General features: G+C 41.8%; 1 pseudogene; it reads right to left on the bottom strand.

Annotated features, from left to right (window-relative positions):
- Window positions 1-9,987: 9,987 nt before the first annotated feature.
- The window catches only part of LOC149256800 (putative CCR4-associated factor 1 homolog 6), a 49,246-nt pseudogene continuing 42,766 nt past the window's right edge, over window positions 9,988-16,467 (bottom strand).

Here is a 16,467-nt window from a genome sequence, read left to right as displayed (position 1 = left end):
ATAATTTTAAAGGCTTGAAATTAATAATAATAATAATAATTAAAAATTAACTAAATTATAATTTTATTTTAAATTATTATTAATTATAAATAAATTTTATATTCACAAAAATAATAATTAAAAATCAACTCAATTATAATTTTATAATAATAATAATAATAATAAATATACATTAAATATATAATTCAATAATAAAAATAATTAATATATATTAAGTATATAAACATTTAAAAAATATGTAACAAAATTATTAATAAGATGCAAATATTCATTTACTTTAGGCTTTCCTTCTTATTAGGTTTTTTCTTTCTTATTTCTTCCCTTCTTTCTTCTTTATAGGGTTCTTATGTTGCTTAGATTCTCAAAAATAGAAAGAAATTGATGGTGATTTGGTGCCTTAGATCAGGGAGATGATTATTGAAAGGAATAATGTTAGATATAATCTTAATTTATAGCGAGCCAAAAATTTTAGGGGAATAAATGATGGGCAACTAGCTTGAGATACTTCAATAGATATCCATATATCTTCCCTTTGTCATGGAGATTCATTCCACTTTAAACCGACTTTGTTACAATCTCCCTTTAGCATGGAAATTCATTCCATATAAACAAGATTTCTTACAATTTATCATGGAGATTCATTCTACTTTAAACCGACTTTGTTACAATCTCCCCTTTACCATGGAGATTCATTCCACTTTAAACAAGATTTCTTACAATTTATCATGGAGATTCATTCTACTTTAAACAAACTTTGTTACAATCTCCCCTTTACCATTGAGATTCATTCCACTTTAAATAGGCTTTCTTACAATACCATCAGCTAATACCCTTACTATGCCACATGCCAAAAAACCATCACTCACATTCATATGACACAGGATCATATGACATTTTAAGAATATTCTAGAATATTCCATAAAGTGAAATCCAAACCCTCCACCAAATAATCATTGACAATTAAATTAAAATTTTGGAAGCTCTTTTTCAAAATAAATATGCCTATCACCATAAATATGGGAAAAAATAAGCACAAATGATTCTAGACGTCAAGTATAAGATATTTTTTTTTGAAGGAAAAATCGTATTTTATTCAATTTGAAAAACAAGGAACAAAATTACATTCTATATATGCTCAACAACATTCAATCATATCAGTCTTGCAATTGATGCATGATAAGAAGAAAGAAACTACTTTGGGGGAATGCATGAAGATGGGTTACTCTTTTGGGACAAATGTAGCTTTAAAATTTCAAAAATTTTAGAATTGAAGCCCTCAAAATTCATATATGTTGTGAATTTTGATTCGGGGTAGAAATACAATTTGTGAAGAATTATGTTGTTGTCCTGTTGACGGTGCTGGACCCGCCAACATTCAGGGGATCTCCCCGATATGAAGCCCCAACTAGACGTCACACCATTTACTATAGCAGTCCCATCCAGTATGATGGCATTGTTGCAATTATCTTAAACATATGCCTTAGCTCTTGCTTGTCAAGACATGAGAGTGGTATACTTAGTCTTTAAACAACAAGGTTCGTGTGCCTGGAGAGTGCTTAGTGTAACTCGTGTCTAAGTTCTTTCACTAAGAGGGAGAGGGTAAGAGTGAGTCTCAAGTTGAAAGGGAATAGTCCCAACTCAATTACAAACACACAACACAACAAGACATGTGCATCTTCCGGCGGAGTTGTCCACATGAATGCAACAGTCACAAACACAGAGTGAATAGATAGCACGTACAACACCCAACGGAATAGTCCACACAAGTGCGACGGTTGTCATAAAAAGTTTATAAGGATGAACCTGTCAAGTGTTCGACAGAGTAGTCCACTCAGGTGAGACAACGTTAGCAACTGATACAACACATTTCCAATAGCATATGCACTAAAACAACCAAAATAGTTCAACTATCTTAGTACAGGTTAAAGAAACATGCATTACAAGCGTCCAAAGAATAATGTTACAAACGAATACAATACATGTGTGAAAATGTGCTAGCATGTTAACAGACTTCTGAATTAAGCGAAAGTTCCAAGACACATTCGTACTACATCACTAACCCCAATAGTGGGGCGTTGGAGCCATTGCTCACTCCTCAAAGAAAAGACTACAGACTCTCAAGGCTATGTGGGAGGAGCCAAGTTGAAAAAGTCTTTTGCAAGTACAAATGAGGGGTATATTTAGCCAAGGGTGAACTTGACCCTTGTGACTCTTCGAATTTCCTCATGAATGTTTGACTTACATGACTCTTCAACTGACATGAATCTTCAACTTCGTATGTGGGTCTCTTGGACTTCCATGCTACATTACATTGATAACAACAATATGACCCACAATAGTGATGTGGCTGAGACGACTCATGACATAACTCGACATGACAATACTGGTTTGTTCATGTTGATGGTGGTGTCCATGTCGAGTTGCAGTGCTGCTGAATGATGAGTGTGCTCTTAGTGTATCATAGCTTCACCTCTGCATGAAAAGGTGTGCGGATCCTTTGATGGTCTTGGAGTTCGCTTGATGTTGCATGTGCATGTATCCCCTTCGCTGGTACTTGGCATGCTTCATGTGTTCATCCATTCGCGAACAAGTCTCCTAGCATGCGCTCCTTGTTCATCCCATTCATCGTCGGGCCATGTCTCATCCATGTACTTGTATCTGCAATCACTCATGATGAGATGACATCAAATCCAGAAATCCCCTAGTCTACCATGATGCATCATCTTTCGCTTTCGAGTGGAGGTGACCAGGAGAGAGGACAAGGCTTTTGAAACTACGAAGAGCATATATCATGCCGGGATGTGAGGCTTCGGGACACTGTCGGGAAAACTGTGCAGAGGTCATTGAGAGGTTGGGTTGAGCAATCTGGGAAAGGAGTGACATCTGCAAAATCTAGCTCAGCTGGGAGGCAGAACTACGCAATTTTTTCGACGAAGGCAGTGCGAATAACAGGAGGCACTTGCAGTCAAAACTACACAGATTTTTAGAGGAGGCTAGGAGCAGGATGCGGGAAGCTTGCTGGCCAAAACTATGCAAATCTGGGAGGCAGTCATGCAAGACATGTCTGCATAGTTTTCGAGCTGAGCGGGGTGTCGGGAAGCTAGTGGATAGTCCAAGAAAACTATGAAATTTTCAGGAGGAGTGGCAGGCCGGCCGACATGGGGACTCCCTGACAAAACTATACAATTTCCAGAGACAGTGCAGTGACAGGCAACGGGTGCCTATCCCTATTTTCTGCACAATTTCTTCAGTTAGTGCAGGTGGGCAGGATGATAACTTCTGCACAATTTCTGGGAGTGAAGCCCGGGGTCACTTCCAAGTCAAATTCTCCAGTTGACCAACAAGAGGCTTGATGGATAGGCTTGCGAGAAGCGCAGATTGATATAGCTTCTTGGGCAACTTCTGCATTTTTCTGGGTGACAGTCAGCCATGTCGATTCCATGATTGTGCAGTGCAGATTTCTTGGGAGGTAGCCTCAAGCTCTGCGCAATTCTGGGCAACAACGCTTGGTCACTGTGGGTTGAGATTGTGCAGGTCTGGCTAATGGAGGGTGGTCCGATCGATAGATCTTCGGAAAAATGGTGAAGTGTGTGAGCAATTGAACTCATGTCTACATGACCTTGCGAACACACACTCAACATGACTCAAGGATAAGACACCTCAAACAAACCAGACAACATGCTCAGTGTGACTGACTAATGGGTGTGAACGACAAGTGAGACAATTGAGATAGATCGTTGAATGATTGTGACAACACTTGCATGACATTGTATATAACTTCTTGTGTGAGTGCGACAAATGCTTACATAGCGAACACAACTTGTACACACGAAGACAGACCTTGAACATAGCTAGAACAAGATTGCAAGCATGACATGCAACCAACATGCTAAAAGATGACCGGTGAACGGTCAAGAAAAGAGGGTTTAAAGATTCGACATGAACTCATGGGATGAGACCAAGTGTTTGCAATCATCAAGGAAAAACCAAGGAAGGCTCCAAAATTGGATGTAGGCCAAAAAATTGGAGGGTGTTGCCACTGCTACAACACTTGGCGACACACTGGTTGAATACCATATTCTCTATTTCGTTCCATTGACAACACAGGGCCTTGGTCTATCAGGGAGTATTGAATTGTTGTGTGGGTTAATTCGGTTTCCCCACTCACCCCATGGACAAACATGGTTCACCTTTTTCCAACTCAGTTGAACACACAACAAGTTTCAACCTGATCATAGTGTTTTGAAATTGGGAAGGGTAGTTTGGCTTGTGAGTTTAAAATTATCACAGTATAAGTTTTCATCTTTGGTGTTGCTCCGCTACCAGCAGGCCTGGACAATACCTCGATGGATTCACACAAGAACACATGTATTGCTCCACTTCCAGCGAGCCTGGTCACTACCCTGGTGGAGTTGCATGCTTCAACTCTTTGTGCAAGAATCCTTTCTCTTCTTTCGCCTTTGTATTTTTTAGAATAGGACTGTCCATAGGCACTTATTTATTTTTGGGTCGGAAGAGGGATCCCGACTTATTGAGAGCAGAAGAGGTTGTTCCTTCAGAGAAGCATGTAAGACCTCTAATTTAGGTTTTCTCGTTTATATTTTCGCCTTCTCTGTTTCTACTAGTTGGATGAACTTGAACACACAGAGAAGAAGACTAAGTATAGGAATGCGGTTTCCCAGTGTGGACACAGGTTCATGGTTGGACCAAAGATCCCCTTACATACGGCTCATATTTTTCGTCGAGAGTTCATCAGCCAAATGTTATAACCAAGCATAGAGAAGACATACACAGGGCTGAACAAGTGCTGCAGTGTCACAAGACTCTTTGGATCTTAGCCACTCATTCAAAAGTCAGAACTCAGTAGAGGGTAGCACTTATTGACAAAACATAAAATAGCATGATATTAGGCAAACAAAACAAAGCAAAGAAAAAATAGCAAAGCAAATCAAAAATACAAGAAGCAGTAAACAGACTATGTACATGGTGCATGGCACGAACCCGACTTACTGAAAGTAGTGCTTTAAGTCTTGGTCGTTGACAGGAAGGTTTTCAATCCTCTCGTCAAGTGATTGCAGAGGGTACGTGTGTGGGCCAATATTTTCCTAGACAGTGTATGGACCAATCCATAGGGATTAGAACTTCATATGTTTTCCTTTGTCTTCATGGGGCTTATCCCATTTCAAGGCTAAGTCACCCACATCGAAGCTAGTATTCCATGCAGACTTCTTGTCGAACCATCTCTTGATACAATTTTGGTGGAGTGTGAATTTTTCTTTTGCTTTCATCCTTTCTTCCTACAACTTGTGAAGTGTATCCATCCTACGCTAAACTAGCAGACAATGCTTGCCTTGGGATTCTTGGGACAATTGGAGCACAGGCAAGTAGATGTTTGGCAGAATGTTGGCTTCTTTCCCATAAACCAGGAAGCATGGCGAAGTTCTTAGAGAGGGTTTGGGTGTTACATGGTTAGCCCATAAAGCATTCATCAAAGAAAAGTGCCAGTTACGCTACTCAGAGTAAATGGTCTTCTTGATAATGCAGATAAGGTTTTTATTTGTAGATTTAGGGAGACCATTTCCCTGCGGGCAGTAGTTAGCTGAGTGTTTAAGAACGATACCATATTTCAATGCAAAATCATAAAGCTTTAAAGACAAAAAGTAAGTTGCATTTTCAAAAACAAGTGATACCTGAACGCCAAATCACGAGATGATGTTTTGTTGGAGGAAGTTGATGACTTCCTGGTCATTCACTTGCTTAAGCGGAACTACTTATGTCCACAGCGTGAAATAATATGTAGCTGTCAGGATGTAGTGGTGTTATTTCAATGAATATGGGAATATTTCCCCAATGATGTCCAGGCCCCACCGTTGAAATGGTTTAGTCAACAAGGTGCAACGGGTCTACTGACCTTCATGTTCTGTTGGCACATCACTGACAGACCAGGCACTTGTAGGCATAGGCATGTGCATCCTTGAATAATGTTGTCCAATATAAACCTGCTCGTATGACTTTATGCACAATGGTATTTCCCACAAAGTGGCCCCTGACTCATTTTCCATGCAAATAATGCAAGACCTTCTCTGAATCATGTCCCTCCGTCACTGTGCTTTCTATACAAAACTTTGTGCACCAACTGATAAGGTAAATCTTTGAGGTGAAGTGCCCTCTTCTGTCTCATGGAGAAATGAGATGATATGGTGCCATGCTCAAGGTACTGGCACACATCTTCATACCAAGAGTTTCCGTATGAAGTGGGTGGTGCTTGCTCTACATCGTACATCTCGATTTCTTGCTCCCAACCAATGAGCTCTTCTTCTTCCTGCTTTGCATAGATTACTTTGGCTGCAAGTCTGTGGAGGCCATGACCCTTGACAATGTGAATTGGCTTGATGTCAAGATCATACTCTTTCATTCTTGTTATCCAGTTTGCATGTCTTTCACCCAACTCTTGATGTACAAGAAGAGAATAGACTATTGGGTGTGGCACAAAGACTGTGCAATGGTTCTTCAACAAGTAGGGTCTGAAGTGTTTCACCACCATGTATATTGCATATTATTGTTTTTTGACAGAGGGGTAGTTGAGTTCGGGTCCCTGCATGCTTGCACTCATGAAGGAGATGGGACGTTTTTCGTTCAGGTCATCCTTCTAAGTGAGTACTGTAGCAAGTGAATTGTCGGAGGCAAAGGCGTATATCAAGAAATCCTTATTAAAGTCTGGGGTGTAAAGTGAAGGCACATCTGCTATAGCCTGCTTGATATGAGTGAATGTATTATTTTCATTGTTACCCCAACTGTAGACTGCATCCTTCTTGATCATGTCTTGCATAGGTTTCACTATCTGTGCATAATCTGAGATGAACTTCTGGAGGAAGTTTATCTTTCCCAAGAAGGACTGCATGAATTTCTTATTAGCTGGGTGAGGAATATGTGTGATCATCCAAACTCGATTTGGATCAACCTTGATCCCACTTCTAGCAATGATGTACCCAAGGAGGTTCCCCTCAGACACTGCAAATACGCTTTTCTTGGGATTCAAACATATCCTGTATTTTCGGCATCACTCGAATATCTTCTTCAAATGGCATATGTGGTCTGACCATTTTCTGGAAAAGACAATCACGTCATCAAGGTACATCACTATGCTCTATTTGATAAGTCCATGATGTCCATGGTGCGCTGAAAAGTTGCGCCTATGTTCACAAGCCCAAATGGCATTCTCCGATAGGAGAATGTACAACACTTGGTATAGAAGGTATTTTTTAGTCTATTAGGTTCTGCTACTAGAACCTGGTTTTATCCCGAAAATCCATCGAGCAAGCAAACCATTTCCGCTCTAGATATTGTCTGTAAAATATGTTTCATCGACGGCATGGGATAGTTGTCTCTGTCCGAGGCACGATTCAAGTTTCAAAAATCAACACATAAGCGGATATCCCCTGACTTCTTACGTACATGAACTAACTTAGAAACCCATGTAGAATGACGAACTCTGTAAATGATCCCTGCATCCAATAGCTTAGTCAATTCTTTTTGTATGAGGGGTTGAAGTGACAGATGTACTTTTCTCAGCTTTTGCTGAAATGGCTTGGCCCCTTCTTTGATCAAAATCACATGTTGGATTATTCGTGTGTCGTATGTTTTTAGATCATCGTATGTCCACACAAACATGTATTGTTACTGTTTGAACAAGTGGACAAATGCTTGCCGCTCCTGTGGTGTGCAACACGTACTAAGATTGGAAAACTTCAGATCTTGTTTCGTTCCCAAGTTGATATGTTCATGCGTCATTGTTGAACTGTGGGTTTTTGTGTTCCTTGGCCCTTGAAAGTAGTTCTGCAAGTCATAGAACATTTTGAGAGATACCACACCCTTGGGTATGAGGTTGCATTTCTTGTCTTTAGCTATGGTTTGCAGAGACTGATCGTGCTTATCTTCGTCAATCGTTGCATCCTTGAAGACATCATCATTGGCCATGAAGTATAGCATTTGTTGATCATCGTAAAATACACATAGATTAGTTATGTTATCACGGATAGAAGGCTTATACAAAATTTCAACAATAAACCTATCCCTAAGCGGTGTCATCCTAGCAGTTGAGTTAGCCAAGACATCGACAACTGCATTACGCATTCTTGGCACAACAATGATATTGAAATCTTGGAAGTTAGAGATCAGTTGCCATACCTCTTGTTGATAAATTTTGAGATGAGGTGAAAAACAATGTATGTTGTTACGTATCTACCGTACCATGATTTCTGAATCACCTATCACTTTGAGTGTAGCAACATTGAGGCTAATAACTTTGTGCAAACCCAATAGGAGTGCTTCATATTCAACAGTTCTATTCGTGCACTCGAATTCCAAGTGGCTTGAGATCAAGTGTTTCTTGTGCTTTGGGTCTATCAAGACACACCCAGCTCTAGAGCCATCATGTGTCTTTGATCCATCAAAATAAATGGTTCACAATTCATCTGTACATGGATTGCTCGATGCGCTAGTACTACTACTGCTAATGCTACTAGTGTTACAATGTACTATACATGTTTCATTCCCATCAGTTGGGTAAGGAAGGAGGCCAAACTGTGTGTCTAGTGGGGTTGGAGCTAGTTGTGTGTGATAACACCCCAATTGTGTTTCCAAGAGGTAATTTCTGAACATGAGCTACGCGAAAGACAATAGTTCACTCTCACCATTGATGGGAGTGACATTATGTTTCATGTATCTCTCGGATAACACCCGGATCTAATTTCTTTTTCCTTGGTACAGAAGCCATAAGTGTGAGTAGTCTGTGGCAAAGTATCCATTCAACTTGCTGGACCATTATCTGCTAAGAAATAAGCCATATGTTTCCGATATATCCACAATGACAATGTTGATGCATTGGTGAACTCGGCATCATGAGATAATAAGATGATCACATCATGAAGTTCACCAATGGCTGGTACGCATGTTCGATCTAGTTGGATGATCTACGCAGATGTCTTGCTCCATTGCGAATTGATTCACTGGGCAATGGAGAGTGGCATGACGTTAGCTGATGTGCCAGAGTCAACCAAATAGATTCAAATGAGAGCAAGACTGGAGGGAAAACTGAGTTTTCTTCTTCCATCCAGAGTGTGTTTAACACAATTGTGAGTGAACCAGGAGATGCGCTTGCTCCCTTGCTAGTAGAGGCTATGTTGCCTGCTGATGTTTTCCCCAATGCATGCAGTAGAACATCTCACTGACCCTTGAGCTTAGCTAACTCGAACAAAGATATTTTTGCACGAGTTTTCTTCATATCTTCCACAATATTGTAGTCAGGAGTGGGTAAACTCACTGAGGTGTCCAAGGTTAGACTTGTGTTTGTACTATCTAGCGGAGTGTTCTAAAGTTTACTGCTCATGGACATACTCTTGTTTGTAGCTATCTTCCCGAGCTTGCTTTGTGCTTTCTACTTTGGGATGGTTGGTGGTTCAACCTTCCTCAACAATTCAAGCTTTTCTTGCATCTCCCCAATAGCAGGGGGGTCCCCTTGAATGCTGAGATTGTATCGACGATTTTGTTTTGGGGGTTGCTTCTCAGTGTTCATTTTTTGTGTTGCATGCGAGCATTGATACATGTTGATCACTTGCCCAGTACCTGGTGCCTCATCATATGCAACATCTTCTTCATCATCTTTGTCTTCCAGTTGACACTACACTACACATTGTTTACCACATTTCTCAAACTGTTGCACACCGAATCCACAACTTGTTTCCATTCCAGGCAAGTTCCTTCCAGGTGGCAGTCCTCATGGAATGAGAAAAACTTGGAGTTCGTGCACATTTCCATCTGGAACATTGAGCTAGAGCTTTGCGCGGTTTTGGATGGGAAGCTGTCGCTGCTTGATGACATGCTCCTCTTCTGTTGTCTGGGAGGTCAGCTGCTAGAAGATGTCTCAATCATTCGTTGCTTTAGCTCAGATACCTTTGTTGTCAAGTTCTTGACAAGACAAGTAAGGGTTTAAATGTCACTTTCTTCCTTGTCTTTCCCATTACTCGCAGCAGCCTGGGGCTTCCTTCTCGCATATTTGGAGTCTTTTTCTAGTTTTTCATCCTTGATGACTCCAATCACGTGTAGGTCCTTTTCCACAACAATCACCTCTTCCCAATTTTCAAGTAACATTGGTTTTGTAACCCACTTGATGAACTGCACAATACTGGTTCACAGCGAAGACGTGTAATAGTTGATAGTGATGGATTCATGATGTTTTTTTGTCTCAAGATGCATAAAAACCTCTGATTGAAGTCTTTCACTTTCTCTTTTGACTCCATCTTGAGACTACTCAACTCTTTGAGCAACATGGCAGGGATCTTGTCATCAATAATTTTTCCAAAAACATCCATTTGAACATACCCCAATTTTGGATGGAGTTGACAGGAAGGTTGTGATACCAAACCGTTGCTCAGCCATCCATGGTACACGGAAATAATCTACGTGCAACATCGTCGTACCATACCTCAAGTGTATGCAGTTGTAGGTAGAATTTGTCTAAGTGGTCTTCTACCTTCACGGTTCTGTCAGGGTCATACTTTGTCAACATCCTCTCTGAACAATTTGGCATCCTATACAAGGCACCCGAGAGAGCCAGTGGTCCCTGAGTAATCCATTCTAGGTTTTGGTTAGCCATGTCTTCTTCTTCTTCATCTTTCTCCTCTTCTTCAAAATCTGATGGTTCCACCTCTGTGTCTGTTGGTTTGTCTTTGTCTCCACTTCCTTCGCTGCCTTCCCCTTTGTCTCCTATACCTGAGCCTAAGCCCAAGATCATTAGAGTGTCCTGTTCTCCTTGTCGAAAGACTGGAGGTTCCTCTACGTTCTCAATCGCTTATGCCAGACCTTCAAGAGTGGAAAGAATTGCTTCTTCCACTGATGAGCCAACAAATCCTCTGGGAGTGGTATTTGGCTTTTTTGATGCATATGGAAGGTCTTGTATTCTTGGGATCAGTCTGACTGCTTTGGCAAACTGATGGGGGATGGGACGAATAGAGCGTAGGTCTTGATACGAAATTTTGTGTTCACGTCTAGGAGGTGAGGAGTAAAAAACTTCAGAGTTTAGCGTAGGTGAGAGGGAGTGTGAGTTAATACATTGACCAGATGACTGATGAGTGGGGGTGAGAGGACATTCAGCCATAAACAACTAGCGGCCCTCCTTCTAGCACCAAAAATGTTGATGGTGCTGGACCCACCAACATTCAGGGGATCTCGATGGTATGAAGTCCCAACTAGACCTCACATTGTTTCATGTAGGAGTCCCATCTAGTATGATGACTTGGTTTCCATTATCTTAAAGATATGCCTTAGGTCTTGCTTATCAGCACATGAGAGTGGTATACTTAGTCTTCAAACAATGAGGTTTGTGTGCCTGGTGAGTGCTTAGTGTAACTTGTGTCTAAGTTCTTTCACTGCATAGGGAGAGGGTGAGAGTGAGTCTCAAGTTGAAAGGGAATAGTCCCAATTTATTTAGAGACGCACAACACATCAGGACATGCGCAGCTTCTGGTGGAGTATTCCACACGAATGCGACAATCACGAACACAAAGTGAAGAGATAGCACATACAACACCCAGCGGAATAGTCCACACGAGTGCGATAGCCGTTATAACAAGTTTACAAGGATGAATCTGTCGAGTGTCCGATGGAGTAGTCCAATCGGGCAAGACAACGTTAATAACTGATACAACACATTTCCAACAGAATACGCACTAAAACAACCGAAATAATTCAACTATATTAGTACAGGTTAAAGTAACATGCATTACAAGCGCCCAAATAATAGTCTTATAATTGAATACAATACACGTGTGAAAACGTGCTGGCCTATTAACCGGCCTCTGAATTAAGCGAAAGTTCCAAGACACATCCATACACCATACATCCCTAACCCTGATAGCAGGGCTTTGGAGCCACTGCTCGCTCCTCAAAGAAAAGACTACAGACTCTCAAGGCTATGTGGGAGGAGCCAACGTGAAAAAGTCTTTTGCATGTACAAATGAGGGGCATATATAGCCAAGGGTGAACTTGACCCTTGTGACTCTTCGACTTCCCTCGTGACTGTTTGACTTACATGACTCTTCAACTGATGTGACTCTTCAACTTTGTATGTAGGTCTCTTGGACTTCCACGTTACATTACATTGATTACAACAGTATGTCCCATAGTAGTGATGTGGCCGAGACGACTCATGACATGAATCGACATGATAGTGCTGGTATGTTCATGCTGAGGGTGGTGCCCATGTTGAGCTGTAGTGTTGTTGAATGATGAGTGTGCTCTTGGTGTATCATAGCTTCACCTCCGCATGAAAAGGTGTGAAGAGTCTTCGATGGTCTTGGAATTCACTTGATGTTGCATGTGCATGTATCCCCTTCACTAGTACTTGGCATGCTTCATGTGTTGATCCGTTTGTAAACAAGTCTCCTAGCATGGGCGCCTTGTTCATCCCATTAGTCGTCGCGCCATGTCTCATCCGTGTACCTGTATTTGCAATCACTCATGATGAGATGACATCAAATCCAGAAATCCCCTAGTCTACCATGATGCATCATCTTTCGCTTTCGAGTGGAGGTGACCAGGAGAGCGGAAAAGGATTCTAAAAATACGCATAACATATTTTAGGCTGCGATGCAAGGCTCCAAGAACTATAAGGAAAAATTTCACAGAGGTCACTGAGAGGCTAGGTTGAGCAGTCTGGGAAAGCAGCAACATCTGCAGGATCTGGCTTAGTTGGGAGGAAGAACTGTGCAATTTTTTCGGGGAAGGCAATGTTGGTAGCAGGAGGCACTGGTAGTGAAAACTGCGTAGATTTTTAGAGGCGGCTGAGAGTGGGTTGCATGAGCTTGCTAGCCAAAACTGCACAGATCTGGGAGGCAGTCACGCAGGACATGTCTGTGCAGTTTCTGGGCTGAGCGGGGTGTCAGGTAGCTGGTGGACAGTCCAAGAAAACTATGTAATTTTCAGGAGGAGTGGCAGGCCGGCTGGAAGGGGGATTTCTTGACAAAACTGCGCCATTTCTAGAGCCAGTGCAGTGACCAGAAACAAGTGTCTGTCCCTCTTTTTTGTGCTATTTCTTCATTTAATGCACGTAGGTAGGCTGACAAATTTTTTGCAATTTTTGGGATGAGTGAAGCTCAGGGTCACTGCCCAGTCAAATTCTCTGGTTGACCAGTGGGAGGCTTGATGAATAGGCTTGTAGGAAGCGCATATCGAGATAGTTTCTTGGGAAAATTTTGCATTGTTCTGGGTGAAATTCATCAAGGTTGATTCCATGATTGCACAATGTAGATTGGTTGGGAGGCAACCTCAATCTTTGTGCTTTTTTGGGCAATAGTGCTTGGTCACCGAGGGCTGAGACTACGCAGCGCAGCTCAGTGGAGGTCTGACAGATGGAGGGTGCTCCGGTCAATAGATCTTTGGAAAAATGGTTAAGTGTGTGAGTGAGTGAACTCGTGTATACATGACCTTGCGAACACACACTCAACATGACTCAACAACAAGACACGTCAAACCAACCAGACAACATGCTCAGTGTGACTAACTAACGGGTGCAAGTGACAAGTGCGACACTTGAGATAGATCGTTAAACGACTGTGACGACACTTGCACTAAATTTCATACAAATTCGTGTGTGAGTGCGACAGATGCTTATATAGTGACACAACTTGTACACATGAAGTCAAACCTTGAAAATAGCTAGAACAAGACTGCAAGCATGACATTGCAACCAACATGTTAAAAGATGACCGATGAATGGTCAAGAAAAGAGGGTGTAAAGACTCCACATGAGCTCGCGGGATGAGCCCGAATGTTTGAAATCATCAAGGAAAAACCAAGGAAGGCTCCAAAATTGGATGTAGGCCAAAAGTTTGGAGGGTGTTGCAGCCACTACAACAAGTCATAATGTTATTTTTTGCAAAAACAATTAGTGTCGTATAATCTGTCACTTATATATATATATATATTAAAAATTACACATTTTAGACAAGTTATGCTACACGAACACACACATACATCTTAAGGTATATGTGTGTGTGTGTGTTAAAAATTACACATTTTAGACTAAGTTATGCTACACAAACATACACACACATTTTAAGATGTGCAAGCATGATCTATGCGGAAAGAACTAAGTTTTTCATATTAATTTTTTTCCTTATGAAAAATTATATTTTTTTATTACTTTTCCAAGTTGGCGAAGTAATACTTTAATCGCATTTTGCAAACACATGATCGCTTAGGATTTTAATCTATTGTTTAAATAAATTGAAAAACAAAGAATACCCTTTTGAAGATGATTCCTAAGCGAAGGCAGTGATATTTTTTGAAAAAAAAAATTGTTGTATATAATTTATGTTATAAATTTTTATTCATCCTTTGTTGAAACTGTCCAGCAAATTGTTAGAAATTGTAGCAAGAAAGGATCAATTTGACTTTAGCCTTAGTCAAATTAAGTAAATCAAATTTCCACATTAGCATGACAAGTTGGAGGAACAATAATGTCTTTTGGATTAATCAAATCATGAGGATTTGGTCGACGTTTCGAACCAATTAGTGTGGTTCATCCTCATGAAAAAGGTGAAAAAATCAGTCGATCTTAAGGAATAAATAACAAGGATGCATCCGGGTCTAGAAATAGTCTTTAAGATTTAGTCATTATTAAATTAGTTTTAAAATTAATAAAAAAAGATTTAGTTATAAATTAGTAATGTTTTATATGAGTTGCGAAAAGGGGTTATAACAAAGGTAGTGCAGATGGCCGGCTCGAAGATGAACCCTACAGAAGATGCCGCCGCCTCAGCGCCTTCGGCCACCGCTTGGCCTCGGCTCTCTGCCGTTGAAGGAGAAGACCGAACCCAGATCAACAGGCCGAAGCATTCCTCATCATTTGAGAAGTAGGCATTGAGCAGAGATTCGAAGCCGGAGCCGCACCCTAGCTGCAAAGCTGCCACCGCCGTCGCCTCCTTGTTCTCGGCCGCCACTTGGCCGCTGCGCGGATATGATGCTGAAAGGGAGGCTCGTTTTAGGGTCTACCGGAGGAGCGAACCTGAGTTGAAGCTCCAAGCGGAGGTGGAGCCGAAGGAAGAGACGAATTTCCATGCGTTGAGCACAGACGCGCATAGCCATGGCAGATCTGGCCCCTCCACTGCTCAGTGGCCTCTCCACAGATATGTCGCCCTTCCCTTCGCAGCGGGTCCGAGTCGGAGCAAAAGAGACCTTGAGCAGAAGATTTCTTCTCCCCTGATGCCTCCTTTGCGTCAAGAGATGGGAGACTCAAAAGATTCTGGCCCCATTCTGCTCCAGAAATCTTTTGAAAATTCCCCTGCATCCTTTCAGGTTCAAATCGCCCAGATCTTTGGCAAGACCATTCTGCAATGGGTAAACCTTACAGATCTGGTGCAGAACCTCAAAGCAAATCTGGAGAACAGACTTGGGATACCCTCAGCCCTACAGAGACTTATCTTCCAAGGTAAACAGCTCGATGATCCTCTTCCTCTCTCTTTTTACAGCATAAAAAACAATAGCTCTTTAGTGTTTTCCCTTCGCTTGAGAGGTGGAGCTGCAGGTCAATCCTCTTCTGCTCCTCCATACTCCTACAAAGCTGCAGTCCGCTCTGAGATTCCCACATCCCCTGAACCTCCCAAACCCAAGCCTTTCTTGGTTGACAAATTAGAGGAGGTTCCCTCTGTTGAGATCTCCTACGTTGACCTTGCAGACGACACCCAAAAATTCGCTGAAAGGGCCATCATCTGCAGATTCAATGGGCTCTGGCCACGCTCAAAGGATCTTTATGACTGGATCAATGAAAACTGGACTCACCGTTGCAAGGTTTATTTTTGTGCAAAGGGATATTTTATAGTGCTGTTCGATAATCCCGAGCACTACGAAAAGGCCTTAGAAGAAGGCCCTTGGTTCATGGGTTCAGCAGGCCTCTTCTTAACTCCATGGTTCCCAGACTTTGATCCAGCTTCTGCAGTCATCACTAAAGCCCCTGTCTGGATCAGACTTCCAAATCTTCCAATACACCTATGGCGCACAAAAGTATACAGGCAAATAGGCAACACTTTGGGTTGCTTTTTAATGGGAGATTACGGGAGGGAACAACAAGGTCTCTATACATATGCTAGAGTATGTGTGGAGCTAGATTTAAGCAAGGGACTGCCAGAGCAAATCAATCTCAAGATCAATGACTCTGTTTGGACCCAGATTCTAGATTACGAAAACACTGCCTTCCGATGCTGCCATTGTCACCTAACAGGGCACTTGCAGAACTCCTGCCCATCGCTGACAGCAAGAACGAAAAAGGGCATCTTCGCAAAAACCAAACCCAAGCGTTGGACTCCCTGTCCTCCGCCGCCAGCAGGGAGCTCAGGCTCCCCAAGTTCGGAGGATGAGGAAAGCGACTCAGAACCGGACCAGGCGCCTCAGCCGATGGATACGCCCACGGAT

The sequence above is a fragment of the Pinus tabuliformis genome, chromosome 7 (genome assembly GCF_031772625.1).
Source record: "Pinus tabuliformis cultivar Carrire ecotype Pingquan chromosome 7, CPIR1, whole genome shotgun sequence".
Classification (NCBI taxonomy): Eukaryota; Viridiplantae; Streptophyta; class Pinopsida; order Pinales; family Pinaceae; genus Pinus; species Pinus tabuliformis.
Note: the sequence above shows the minus strand (reverse complement) of the source record. Positions and strands in the feature narration are given on the sequence as shown.